We start from the raw sequence: 13876 nt of genomic DNA, 5'->3' as shown, positions 1-13876 counted from the left end.
CTCTCTCTATATTCTGTCTCGCTTTTTCCCCTCTCAGTAGTCAAACAAAGAAAGGAAAGGAACAGAGCAAGCGCACACACATGTGCGCACAAACACACATACATATATAACACACATTTGCTGCTTTCTCTCTCCCTCTTTCACATACACATGCACAAGCTTTGGAGCCCAACCCCCCAGCCTGCCTCCCTCTGATTTTTTTTTTTTTTCACTCCCTGCCTTTCTCTAAACAGCACCTCCCCCCTTCCACCACCCCCCCATCCCTCCCTCAGCCTGATCTGGCCTCGTTCTCATTCGTCTACCACCGCTCTCTCCATTTCTCTCTCTCTCTCTCCCTCTCCATCCTTCCCCTCCCTCCCTCTGAGTCAAACAGATGGGATTGGAGAGGAGAAGGGGCCTCTGTGCTCACTCTCTACCTCGATTTCTCTTTTTCGTTTATGTGATGTAAGCCTGATGGAGATGTGCTTTTTAAAAAAAAAAAAATCATTACTGCAGGTCAAAACACTAATGATTAAAAATAAATAAATCTTGGGCTGGTGTTATAAAACTCTGAAGCCGGCGCTGCCATGCAGATGTGAATCCGTTACAGTAAAATCTTCACACCAACAGATGTGCGAAGCCGCTGATAAGGCTTCGAGGCATGAAGAGCAACACGAGGCTCGGTGAGAACAATGGTTTCCAGATTCAGAAACAACCCGGCCACTGGGAGACTTTTTACTCTTTTGCTGCATTTACAGACTTCAGTCAGCACAGGTTTGGTGGTACATTTCATTTCTGCTCCGAATTAATCGGGCAATTTCTATCCTGTTGTTTCCACCCTTGAAAATTGAGTTTGTTTTCTTCTTCTTTTTTTTTTTTTGCAAATTATGAACCTAAAGGATAATTCCTGTTTCATCACAACTTGGCCTTTCTTTTAATAGTTACTAACTGCATTTAACCTGAGTCACTGATGCAGCCATGAGAAAATGGCATGACTGTTACAAGAAAGTCAGACTTGGCAGAACTGGAGCAGGTTGCAACTAAGCCAACAGTTTAGCCTAATCATATCAGATCATACCTCCTCAATGATCTCTCATAGCACAAGTCTGCATGCGTGTAACTACTGCAGGTACTAAGTCAAGATTGAACAACATGGGTAACCCCAGCGAGCCTTTTACTTTTTCCTTCCACTGTTTTGCAAGTGTTTCTGCTTTCTTGAGGACATCACAAGACATTTGTGTAACTAACGAGCAGCTGCTCAGATTGATATTTAGAGTGCGAGCTTAACCAGGCAAAGCTATTCAAAAATGATATCTCAAGTGTTTTCTAACAAGTAACCCTTTGTTCAGATAGATTTCAGCTCCGGGCGCTTTATTAAATGTGTGGGTACAAAATGTACTGCATGTACAGTCGGCACAGAAACTTTGTTCAGCTCCATGCGGCATTTGGTTGGGGAGTAGAGAAAGCAGTGTCCACTTGCTGGCATGTTGCACACAAAAATGCATACGCCATGTTTCCTTTTCTTCACGGAGATGTTTCCTAAAGCTCACATTTAGACACACACACACACACACACACACACACACACACACACACACACACACACACACACACACAGCATGCCCTTTTAAGTGCTGGCCACGTGCAGGAAGATGGAATTCCAGAGCAGAGAGAAAAAGTACAGTCGAAAAGCCGGGAGAGAGAGAGGGGGGTTAAGGGGGTGACGGTATGGAAAATACAACATGGAGCCGCTGCACTCGGACCAGGGCACAAACTGGAGGAAATATAGGCACTACTATTGACTCCTATAGACTGCTTCCCCTCTCTCCCTCCCCTCTCCACAAAAATGCCAGGGCACCATGAGACACAGCTCCACGCTGCATGACCAAACAGAAAGGTAACAGGAAATAATCCGTACATACTTGATGCACTTTCTGCAGAACAGCTGCAGTAAACAATTAAAATGCATTCTTTCAGCTGATTAGGACTTTTAATCGGTGTTGGGTGCAATGGGTACCAAAGCAGTGCGTTACTGTAGTCACATTAAAGTTACAGTCATGTTGTTATTTGTGTTGCAAAGGAGGAAATAATGGAGTGGAGATATAAATATTACTTTTATGCATGAAAGGGCAAGAATGTGATGATTAAAGTGCAAAATTTAACTAGGATGAACTCCACTGCTGCTAATACAACATCTGCTCTGTGCAACCATCCAGGTCCTCTGATATAATGTTTGAATAAGGACGATTGTGAAATTTTTTAATTCTTTTTTTTTTTTACATTTTTAACTCGGCTACTTTGAAGACAAAGTCGAGCCATTGTTGTAGCCTTGGCGTTGGCTGTCCTGCAACGCTGCCCAAAACCCGAGAACCTCAGATGTTCAAATTCACACCATAGATGCATCTACTAAAAATTTTGGATGAGTTCACTGTATTATAAATCTAGAGGTGCTGATCACTATTAATATCAATTTATCCCCCTTTTTGACTTTGAAATTCCACTAAAACTTTAACATTGGCCATAACTTTTCTCTCCCGAATCCAAAACAGCCGAGCTCTGGCACCTGCTCAGCGGTCCTCTTGTTGGGTCAGTAAATGAAACTTTCCGATCAGTCACCTTTTGTACACGTTACAAAGTCAATGCCTTACAGGTGACAGTTCAAATGTTAAATTAAGCAGTACAATAATTTGAGACCAAGACATATAAATAGCGCTCTAATACACAAAGGGATCTGATGTAGGCAACTAGCTCACAGAGGAGTCAAACTGCACACTTCTAAGAATAACAGGGTACACGGTCGCACATCTGCAGCCTGGTGCAGTTATACTCACACTGGCTAAGAAAAGGAGCTTGGCAGCAGCCCAGCGAGGAAGTTAAACAAAGACGTGACATAATTAATTTGATCAAGTTAATAAAACGTTGCTGTGAATATATGCACAAAAAACAAAAAAAATAAAAACATGGTCACAGACTTGAACGAGCAGAAGCACTGTTACAATTTTACCCTAGCAAGCAGGAAAATTGACAAAGTGCTTACAGTAGTTTCAGTTTGTCCACGTTTCACTTCTAATGTTCTGCCTGGCTTCTGGCTGCACTGTAATTAAGCGCCGAACGAGAACAAATGAACCTTCACACCGACTGAACCCCAGAGTGCGTCCCCCCTTTTTCTGTTCCTTTTAATGGTTCCCACCACTGTCAGGTTAAAGATCTGATTACATTTGTAACACATTTAGACTTTGATGCTTGGCAGTTATTCAGATGTGACAGCTGCGTAAATCTGCACACCAGTGTGCATAATATGCCCATAACTTGGGCTGTAGATAATAAGACTGACAATTTATTTGGTTAAATGGGCCAGAAAAAAAAAGAAAAAAAAAAAAAAAAGGAAGGAAGTAAACAAGGTGAGACAATAGCAGAGGGTAGGGAGCAGAAGAGGAAACCACCCAGGAAGGAATGCGGAGAGAAAGCCAGTCAATATGGTGCCACATTACATAATTCTTTAGCTGTATTGATTGCTGTGCTGATTTGGCCCCCAGCCAATTTCCAATAGCATTTGTAATTATTGAGCCGAAGCCCAGACGGAGTGAGAGAGCGAGAGGAAGAGAGTAAGATTTTGAGGGGAGATGGATGGCAACTGATAGAGAGGACTGAAAAAGTGAGAAACAGAGGTACAAGTGGACAAAGGGTGAATAATAGGCGGGAATTTTGGGATGTAGCCAAAGTGACACCAATAAAGAGAGCAAAGAGAAAGGAAGCAGTGACAGATAATGAAAAGACACAGAGGGTTTGAGAGAGCATTTAATTGAGTGAGATGGAAATAGCCTAGATGTGGGGGAGAGGAAACAAGTGTGAGCTGGGATGAGGAGATAGCGACAGATCGAGGGGAGGCGGGAAAAAAAAAAAGTGTGTCAGTGAGTGTAAGGCAGGTTATTCTTGCTGCTGTAATCGGTACTGTTATATAAGCTTGTAGCACTGGGCAGAAGAGCCTGAAGCACTGGATCTGCAGGACAGACTGGGTTTACTGCGCACACACAGTTTGTCTTCAAACACTTTACAGGAGGAACAGAAAGCGCCTGCGGCCACATATGCTGCGTATGAACGTCAGCGTCGCTCGCAGGTTGTTCTGAGAGTGTATCGGCACTGGCTGGTTGTATTTGAAAATACAATTTTCCTCCCTGCCTCGGACCAGAATTTGAGCTTTTTTCGAAAACCGTCTCCAAAGCGGATATAGATTCAAAACCGGCCAGATTTATGTTCCGAGTGCTTCTCGATTCAGTGTCTTGAAACCTGCTCTTCCCACACCTTTTGGGAGCCGGAGCTACATCTGACAAGTTTCGTAACTTCCTTCAACGGTGTTCCGGAGAAGGACCACGTTATGTCTCGTTAAGTAACGTAATGTTACTTACATTGGGCACATCTTACTTTGTTAATCATAGACGCCACATCCTACACGCAGTTATAGGAATGGATTCATGCACACTTGAATAAAGCTTCATAACAGGAATTATTGAACTGCAGGTTTTGAAAGGACAGCTCAAAAGTCAAAAATGAAGTACGTGCTGCAAATTATGTTAGATCCATGTCTCGTTGTCTCCATGTCAGGGAGAGTTTATTAGAAATATCAATAAAGTTAATGCTGTTTTTCTCCATGCATAAACACATGTGTTGTCCTCCTTAATCCAGTCTTTTAGTAAGGCGATACAGTAGAGACATGAGTCAGATGTAAACTTGTGGGTGCCTATTCTTTATTGTGACATCACGCATTTAGTCTTGTGCTGTGTTAAAACTGGTGGTTTAAAGCCACTAGGTCGGATATAGTAAGAGTACACAAAAGTGAGCCGGGTGTGTATTCAGACATGAAGCTGAAGCATTCAGATGCTGGCAGATTTAACAGAAAAGAAGCCCACAATGGTTACTGTAAAATACAAAAACCAACAAAGAAGTAAAATATCTAAGTCAGAAGAACAATTTGTGAGCCTGGCTGCATCAACACAGTTGGATAATGTAGAGCAGAACGGGGTGGAGCTAAAATTCAGTTGTTGGCTATGATCTATTCTAAAGTGTATATATAGAGTAGAAAAGCACTATACAAGAACCAGTCCATTTACCATTTAGTAACTTAAGATAACAGAATCAGCAAGCGTGGACACATTTCCGCACACAGTTCACCAACAGTCCCGTTCTCCTGTAGAAATCCTTCTTCTCCTGCCTCCCTGTCTTCCGTCCTTTCCCCTCTGGCACTTCCTCTGTGTTGTTACATCTCTCTTTCACTCTCTCTCTTTCCATCTTTGGATGAACTATAGATGGGTGAGGGGAAGGAAGTGCAGATAAAAGCATAAAACTAGATTAATGAACTGAATGAACGGGCTAGAAGATGGAGGAGAGAAGAAGCAGGGAGGGAGAGAGAGAGAGAGAGAGAGAGAGAGAAAGGCTGTGGTGGAACAGACTACTAGTGAATAATTTACTTTATTCTCCCTGTCTCTCTTTTTTAAAGATATAAAGATATAATCAACTTGGGGGGGGGGTGTCTGATTAATTGCCAATTAATGTTTAACGAGGCACAGCTGTGTTCATTTAATACTAGTTTAGGCTTTGCCTCTCCTGGCAGCCCCTCCCTCTTTATTTCCCTCAAATATCTTACACTCTTCTTCTGCCGTTGATTCCCTACCACAAGTTCAACTGGAAGGAGGATTACCAGTGTTTTTAATCAGTTACTACAGAAAAGTGTTGCAAGCTCACCGTTTTAAATCAGTAACCAATTTACCCTGTAGGTAGAGGCAAATAAACCACACACAGCTAAAATGACCCATAAGCTTTCTCTGTGAAGACACACATGCATCTTTTTGTATGTGCGGCTACGATATGAGTCTTTAAGAAGTGTATGCTTCCTTGCCAAGACTTAGCTTAGAAGAAGAGTAAAACTGACACGTTGCGGTTTTCCAAAGGGTCATGTGCCACACTTTCTTTGCCTGGAACGGTAGCTTCCTGAAAACTAAGCTGGATGCCTTCCAAACACACAGTGATGACAAGACTTCAGGATGTCTGTTTACAGTCTTTGCACTAAGCTAAGCAGCTGCTGCCTGTGGCCATTTACCCAACATACATGAGAGAAATTAATCTTCCAATCCAACTCTCGGGAAGACCGTTAGTAAGCGTTTTTGAAGACCATTTTTGGCACTTCTTTCAGAAAAGTTAAGAAAGGCTTGAAAGTAGTGAACAAGACCCATCAGTGATGGGGATATCCTCCTGCGATTAATGGAAATATAAAATAAATGTGGAAGTCAGGATAACATTACAGCCCCATTTCATAACAGAAAACCCTTCAGCAGACATTTTATTACCTTCTGCAAAACTATTTGGCCCTGATTTGGAGGCCTTGCCCTAAACTTTTATCCAAATGCTTTTAGTAAGCCCTGGGTTACTTAAGACATAAAACATATTCCAACAAAAATATGTTTGCAATATTTACAATACTCATTAAATCAAAACAATTTTAAGCATGCTGTAAGAGATTAATATTCTGTGATTACTGCTAACATTTCTACAAATTCTTTTTGGTAACCACGTCCTAGAATAAATGCAAAACAATTCCATGTTAAACAAATTAGAGAAAGAACACACTGCACTCTCATACAAGGGTGTGTACTACATATTGTCTTTTATATAATCTATAACAGGGGTTTTCAAAGTATGAAAGGGTGAGCCCCCCTCCAAGGAGCACAATGCCTGCTGCGCCCCCCCCCCCCCCCCAATAATCAACCCACACACAAACAAATGCCACTACAAAACACCTTCTAATTGCTTTTATTTTAGAACCATCTCATCTTTTAAAATGACACTTTATCTGAATGAAATTTAACGCATGAACATTTTAAAACATTTCCTCCCATTTTAATTATTTTATCAGGGCCTTTGTATGGCAAATATGCCCTTTTTTCATTTTTCTAATGATAAGAACAACCCCAAACTCATCACAAAATCCATACTTTAAGTAGTCGTGGTCATACTTCCTCTTTTTTCTGCTTACGCCAGAGCTTGTCTCCCCTGCCTTTTTCTTTACTAAAAATTTGTCCATTCTTTCTCTCACATCAGTAGACAGCAAGCAGATAGCTTCTTTTCCCGGTTTATTTTTTCCCTCGCACCGCGCCTCCCCTAAAGTGCTCTGGCGCCCCCTAGGGGAGGCGCGCCTCACACTTTGAAAACCGCCGATCTATAACAATAAACCAGATGGAATGCATACTTAGAATGTATCATATTGTACTTATGTGTGCACAGGAATATTACAACATGTTGATATCAGCGCGTTGTGTATACATCACTATAAATCATAAGGCAACCATGTTGTTTACATTTGAGCAGTATTGCTGAGCAGTAGGTATGGCTTTAATATTGCTCAATGATAAGTCATAGTCTGTACTATTTATGGCCATGAGTCGTCCCTGACCAACATGTTAGACAATGCTCAGCCAATCAGAAGTTGGCATCACGGGCTAATCAATAAGGCTGCAGCCTTGAACTGATGTTACCCTGAACAGCCTGGCTCTTTACCTAGAAAATTGTGATTCTCTGGTTTCTCACTATCCAGCAACTGCAAGCTGTTCAGTGAAATCCCCACTTTCTCCATTTCAGTCAGTAATGGTCAAGTAGGTATAGCCAATCACACAGCACAATATGATCACATGATTATGCGAAGCCAATCAGGGACACAATGCTGTTATAGTAAAGTCAATGAAGAAGTACGTGAAGTTTGATGGGTCTTGCTTGAACAGTTTGCATCTACGTGTGAATTTGAGCGTCCTAGGTCACATTGTTCTCGAGTTATGGCCGTTAAAGGTTTTGTGGAACAGCTGCCACCGCCAAAGGTATGACGATAGCTCGACTTTTCCTTCAAAACAGCCGAGCTAAAAGTTCTGTAACAAGGAAACCTAACACCAATCAGCTGTTGAAAGACACTTCCCGGCTTTCTAGGGCACTTCAAAAGAAGTGATGGAAAACACCTTATTTAGATTTCACTTTGGTTCAGTGGTCTAAAAGTTTGCAAAGATTAAAGGAACAGTTAGATCTAAATATAATTTGAGAGAGACGGAGGAGAGGGTGGATCTGGTTTAAGAAACAGACTTAAACTAAACTTGTTGGATTACAAAATTAGAGCATTTCTGGCAGTGAGCTGACTACGTTTAGGGTGAATGACCACAGAAGTGCACACACACACACAGAGGCTGTGCTCCTTTCACTAACAAAAAGTACAAGGCAAGGAAATAGAGAAGCTACTTTTGGCTGCTCATTTGTCACAAGGGGCCATCACAGCAGGTCGCTCCGCATGTTTGATTTGGCAGAGTTTCACGCCGGATGCTCTTCCTGACGTAACCCCAAAGGGGATTTGTGTCTTTAGCTGGAATTCAACTATCAATCCAACGTCATTCACATACATACAACAGGACAATTGTGCCTACTGTGATCTGTAAATAGCAGAATAGTGGACACAAGTTGACAGATGTCAAAAGGAAAAAAACCCTATCAGGTTTGCTACTATATGGAAACACATGTACCCTTGAAATGTGAATATTTTTTACATTTTTGTCGGCCTGCTTTATTTCATGTCATTTCTTTGAGTGGATGGGAATGACACGGGGGGGGGGGGGGGGGGGGGGGGGGGGGGGGGTCTGGATTTCACAACGTAATCTGGAAAATGTCCATCAAGTTTCAGCAAGCTTGCCGACATCCATACTTTTACCAAATAATCATATTTATCCCAACCACAGTATGTTAATGTAGAACATTACCATAACAAGCGCTACTGAGGCTGAAATGAAAAATAAAGCCTTCCTCTCGGGCTAACCCGAGCACTTTAGTGTCAGTAGAAAAAAAATCTGCAGAAATATCCTCATGCAGATGTAATTAGCTGAGTATTTTCTTTAAGATCCATTAGCGGAACTTTTAACTCAGGACGATATCAACATTACATCACTTGTAAATCATACGACTCTATAGTGTTTTTTTTTTCTCTTCTTAGCAACTTTTATGCACCATCTCCATGAACAGTTGAATTCTAAAGGGGGGCATTCACAGAATCCATGATGCAATAAGTCAAGGTGGTGATATTATAAATGCCCATCAGCACACAGAAGTGTGTTGTAATATGCAATAAATTACACATAATGCTGGTGAACTCACTGACACTGCAACATCTGAATTCTTCTCCATACTCCTCCAAGCTCTGCATGCAAAACCTACAGGACTTGCAAACTTATTTCCTCCCTCCCTCCCTCCCTCCATCTCACCTCATCTCTTTCTTTCCTCTGATCATCTGATGCATCATATGCCTGAAGCCTCACCTCCTTCCCTGTGTGTCTATCTAGGAGAAACATCCTAGATAGACACAGTGTTCAGATTCCTAACACTGTTTGTGTACAGTGAATTTGCTTTATTGCAGAACCTGTCTAACCTGACTAACACACACACACACACACACACACACACACACACACACACACACACACAAACACACACACACACACACACACACACACACACACACACACACACACACACACACACACACACACACACACACACAGTTTGACCATGTCACATGTAAATATGATGGCTGGGGATAACAAACAGCAAACTACATGGGATGCAAAGTACTGCATCTGTCCAGTGGAGTGCTGCTGGTGTGTATGTACTGTATGTATGTATGTATCTGTCTGTCCCTTTTTTCTGTTTTGGCTCTCATTACAATCTCCATCCATCTGTTCACAAAGGAGAGTGAGAAAGAAGGGAGGAGAGGAGGAAGAGTTGGGCATCATTCTTCATCCATGCCCCTCCTCTTCCTCTTTATCTGCTTTCTTTCTTTGTCTTATTCCTCCCTACACACCTCTCTTCTACTCACCCTTCCCATCCCTCACTCTAGTCCCTCCTCCTCCTTTCCCTCCTGCCTGTCTTTCTTCTTCTCCCCCTTTCATCTTCAGTTAGAGCCAGACTGGAGCTCAGCTTCATCTGAAAACCCAGCAGGTGTGTGGTGTGTCTAATTGTTCGTAAGTGTGTGCGAGTGCGCAAAATATGCTTTAAAGTCTTGCGCATGAGAACGTTTTTCTCGTAAGTCACATTGTGCCTGTGTCTGTAGCTACTGTGTGTGTGTGTGTGTGCGTATGTGTGTACTAGAGATATCTTGTTTCCTCAGGGGAGTCCAGGCCCATTTCCACTGTCTGCTGCAGCCAACCAACCCAGCAGTGCATCGATAATCTATTAGAGTAGAAATACACACACATACACACACACACACACACAAACGGATAAGCTTGTTCATCTTACCTGCCACTGTTGAGGGCACTCTGGATGTGTATGGACTAAGTGGGTGGCCAAATGCCTGTACCTGAAAAGCAAGCATACCACAGAGATTACAAATAATTCACACGTTTCCACAGTGGCACTGGCCAATAGACATCAGACATAGTAGTGCTGAGTAAAAAGCCACTTCACACAGGCCACCACTTCTATTGCATTTGATTAAAAGCACGTGGATACCGAACTTTACACTTTATCTTAACATTTCGCATCGAAACTGTGGGTGTGCATTTCGATTCTAAATCGATCCTCTTCACACTTTTGGTAAAAATTTGCAACCTTGAGCAGGATTTTGCTCCCCATCAGCCACAAGGGCATTAGTGAGGCACGATACTGACGCTCTGTTTGTGTGAGACACGGGAACGTCTACAAAATTGGCCATTAAAAATCCAAAAATGACACCAGAGGAACATTTGGGCAAAGTCATCGTGCATGTCCAGACAGATTGCTCAGCAGAAGTCCTGTTCTGTCCCCTTGAGCTTGTATCTCTGTGATACATGCTGGATCTCCTCCAGTGTGTCAGAGGAGCACTCCCGTAAGTTTTTGGAAAGCAGACAAAACTGGGGCAGGTGGTGAGCAAAGATTGTGTTGATGTGACCAAAGAAAATACTGTTTTTATAAAGTATGCTGGCACACTCAAGGTTGTTTCTGTTGAATGTTGTCCCTCAGATACCTCAGGATGCACCTGGTCACACCTCAGGCTTTGAAACTGTGAACTCTTTAAAGTGAAAACTGCTGAGTAATAGCCAGAACCCCAGCACTCATCATTAGATAATCCTCCACAAAGAAGTGGGGCCAGTTTGAATTAAGAATTTATGTTTGCCGAGGGTTGGGATGGGACATGATCTAAAGACAGAAGTGGCAAAGAAAGCTGTCAGGACTGACATGACAAGAAGACTCTGATGGGGAAATTGGCCAAATTGAAATCAGATGTTTTTGTTGTTTTTTTACAGACCCATTCTTGGACCTTGGTTGATTATACAACTTGTATTATGAAGCACAGTAGTGTTTCCTTGATTGTTTTCTGGCATAAAGCTTAAATAATACTGGCAAAGACTTACATAGTTTAGAGATTATAAATAAAAATATTAAATTCAGATCCAATAAATATATTAGTGTACTAACATTTCAGCAAACACAACACTCAATGATACTGCTGTGGTGAGAGAAAATCTAATGCAATTCACTCACTTTTAAGAAGTTTGTAAATTGCAGTTTTAGTGGATTTTGTCAAAAAAGATGATAAATTAAGTTTTTGTTTATTATTGAGGTAACTAGTGGACTAGGTGGAGTACAGAACTGCGCTACATTTAAAAGTGCTCCTTATATTTTGTCCTACTTATGTATGTTATGTTTGAATGGACAATGGGATGCTAGTGTTGGTTCAAATAGAATGTATCCATTCATATTCTACTTCATACAAAAGGTGTTGGATTGGGTATAATATTTTACCAGTGTATCTAAAGTGGGTAGTAATTGTATATTAACAGTAAAGGAGGTCAATCATCTCTCCCTAGCCTGCAAACACTAAAACACGTGGCACACGCACACACACACACAAAATCATATGTATTAACTTAAAATTACAAAGATGAAACTATAGCAGAAAATGTGTCCTGACATTAAAAAACAAAGAAACCCCAAAACACAGGAGATGATGTAATCTTCCATGTAAATATGAAAATACACACACACACACACACACACACTGACCAGCCACACAGAGTGGCAGCGATTACACTTGCCAGACATACACCCACAGTTATTATATCCTCAGATATCCAAACTACACACACAGGCAGAGGCTTGGAGAAATAGTGATGGGCAAACACACACGCATGCACAAAATAACACAGGCCCAGACAAAACACATAAACAAGATACCAGCATGATGTAAGAACGCGCAATATCAGACATCACATAATTAAAGCTAAAGCCTGTTTATCGACCAGCTAAGTAGGACAGGAGGAGCTAAGCCCCAAAGATGTAGCCTGTTTACAATAACAGCCATACACAGATAGTGTAACAGAACACTGCTCTGCTGCCAGCCTATATTTACTGCAGCCACACAAGGAATGCCAGAAGATATTCTCTGCCAAATACTGGAGGTCAAGTAAAGTAATAAAGAGCAATAATGATTTCACTACAACACAGAGAGCTCTGTGCAAATACCCACAGTCTTAGTTTCACCTCATTGAGGTTATAATTAAGGATTATTTCATTATTAATTATTCTGATTATAATCTGTTGTCAAAAAGCATCTGAAATATTTGCAATCACAATAAGTAATGATCATTTTATCCAACCCAATTTTATCCAAAACCTGCACTGAAATAAAGGGTGAAGGCAGCAAATACTCACATTTAATACGGTAGGACTAATAAAAAAAATAAAAATAAAATCAACTTGTTATACAATTTCCAGTTTATGAAAACAGTTTTCAGTTAATTGAATTGATCCTGATTGAATCTGCTGATCAAACAATGGCACCATTATCTCATATTTAGCACTAGTAATGCTAGATGCTACTCAGTGTCAGACTTTCTGGTAACCCAGAAACGTAAATCAGGCAAATAAGCAACGAAATATCATGAAACTATAAAAACATCCCATTGTCCAGTGTTGGTTAAAATAGTGTTATTTATTTCCTTTCCCTTCTGATGATTTTTTAAAATTAGAAAATCCAACAGCAAAAACAACTCTCCTTAAATCAAATCTGCCTTCTGTCTGCATTAGGAAACTCTCAGATTTTCCAGAAGTTGACTTTAACACAGCGAGAGCACTATAAATGCACCTTATTTTCTAACTAAAAATCAATCACGCCTTGGCAAAATTTAAATCTCAAAGCACAAAACCCAAGCAATGATTTCAGGTAAACCCTAAATAATTCCACCATCTACCATTTTCTTCTTTTGGATAATCCCTGGATTCCTGCCTTTTGGAATTCCTCTACAGATTATCCCTTGGCTTTAACTACTCCTGGGCCAAGGAGTGGGGGGGGGGGGGGGGGGGGGGGGGGGGCTGAGAATGGCGCACGGGGGGGGGGGGGGGAGTGTTGGTTTAAGAAGTTGGAAGTCTGGGAATCTTGCTGTGCTTGTAATTCCCCCTGCGGACATGTTTTATACACGTCAAGGAATTCACTGGATCCCTCTGTTGTAAGCCCACTCCTCGTTCCCCAGTCTCCTGCCTTTCCTTCTTCTTTCTTTCTGCTTCTTTAGGGAGCAGAGATATGTAGGTAGACACAGTCAGCCAGGCTAGCTCACAACAGCTCCTGTGAACTGCCTGACAACAGCCTGAGGGCCCACACATGGGCACACTTACATGCACATAGCTATAATAGTGTGGGGGGAAGAAAAAAAAAGAAAGCAAAAAGGGGCCCTGGGACGGATCCTTGAGGCACTCCAACCTTGTGACGCAGCAGCAGGCCCCTTGGCTGCTAAGCCAAACTAACCACTGGCTGGAAGCTGTTCTGCTCCTGTTTGTTAGCTGCCTTTGTTTGGCAGAAAACAATGACAGTCCCCCTCTCTCTAATTTACAAGGGGGTTGGCTC

General features: G+C 41.7%; 1 protein-coding gene across 2 annotated transcripts in view; it reads right to left on the bottom strand.

The window, feature by feature from the left end:
* Positions 1-13876, bottom strand: part of kdm6ba (lysine (K)-specific demethylase 6B, a) — a 97365-nt gene that overhangs the window by 46998 nt on the left and 36491 nt on the right. For both annotated transcript variants that reach the window (XM_030722579.1, XM_030722582.1), the window contains exon 4: positions 10294-10354. The gene's annotated coding sequence lies outside the window, so the exon portion shown is untranslated. The remainder of the gene's footprint in view (positions 1-10293; positions 10355-13876) is intronic.

This window comes from Archocentrus centrarchus, assembly GCF_007364275.1.
Source record: "Archocentrus centrarchus isolate MPI-CPG fArcCen1 chromosome 18 unlocalized genomic scaffold, fArcCen1 scaffold_23_ctg1, whole genome shotgun sequence".
In the NCBI taxonomy this organism is placed as follows: Eukaryota; Metazoa; Chordata; class Actinopteri; order Cichliformes; family Cichlidae; genus Archocentrus; species Archocentrus centrarchus.
This window is presented reverse-complemented; position numbering and strand designations above follow the sequence as displayed.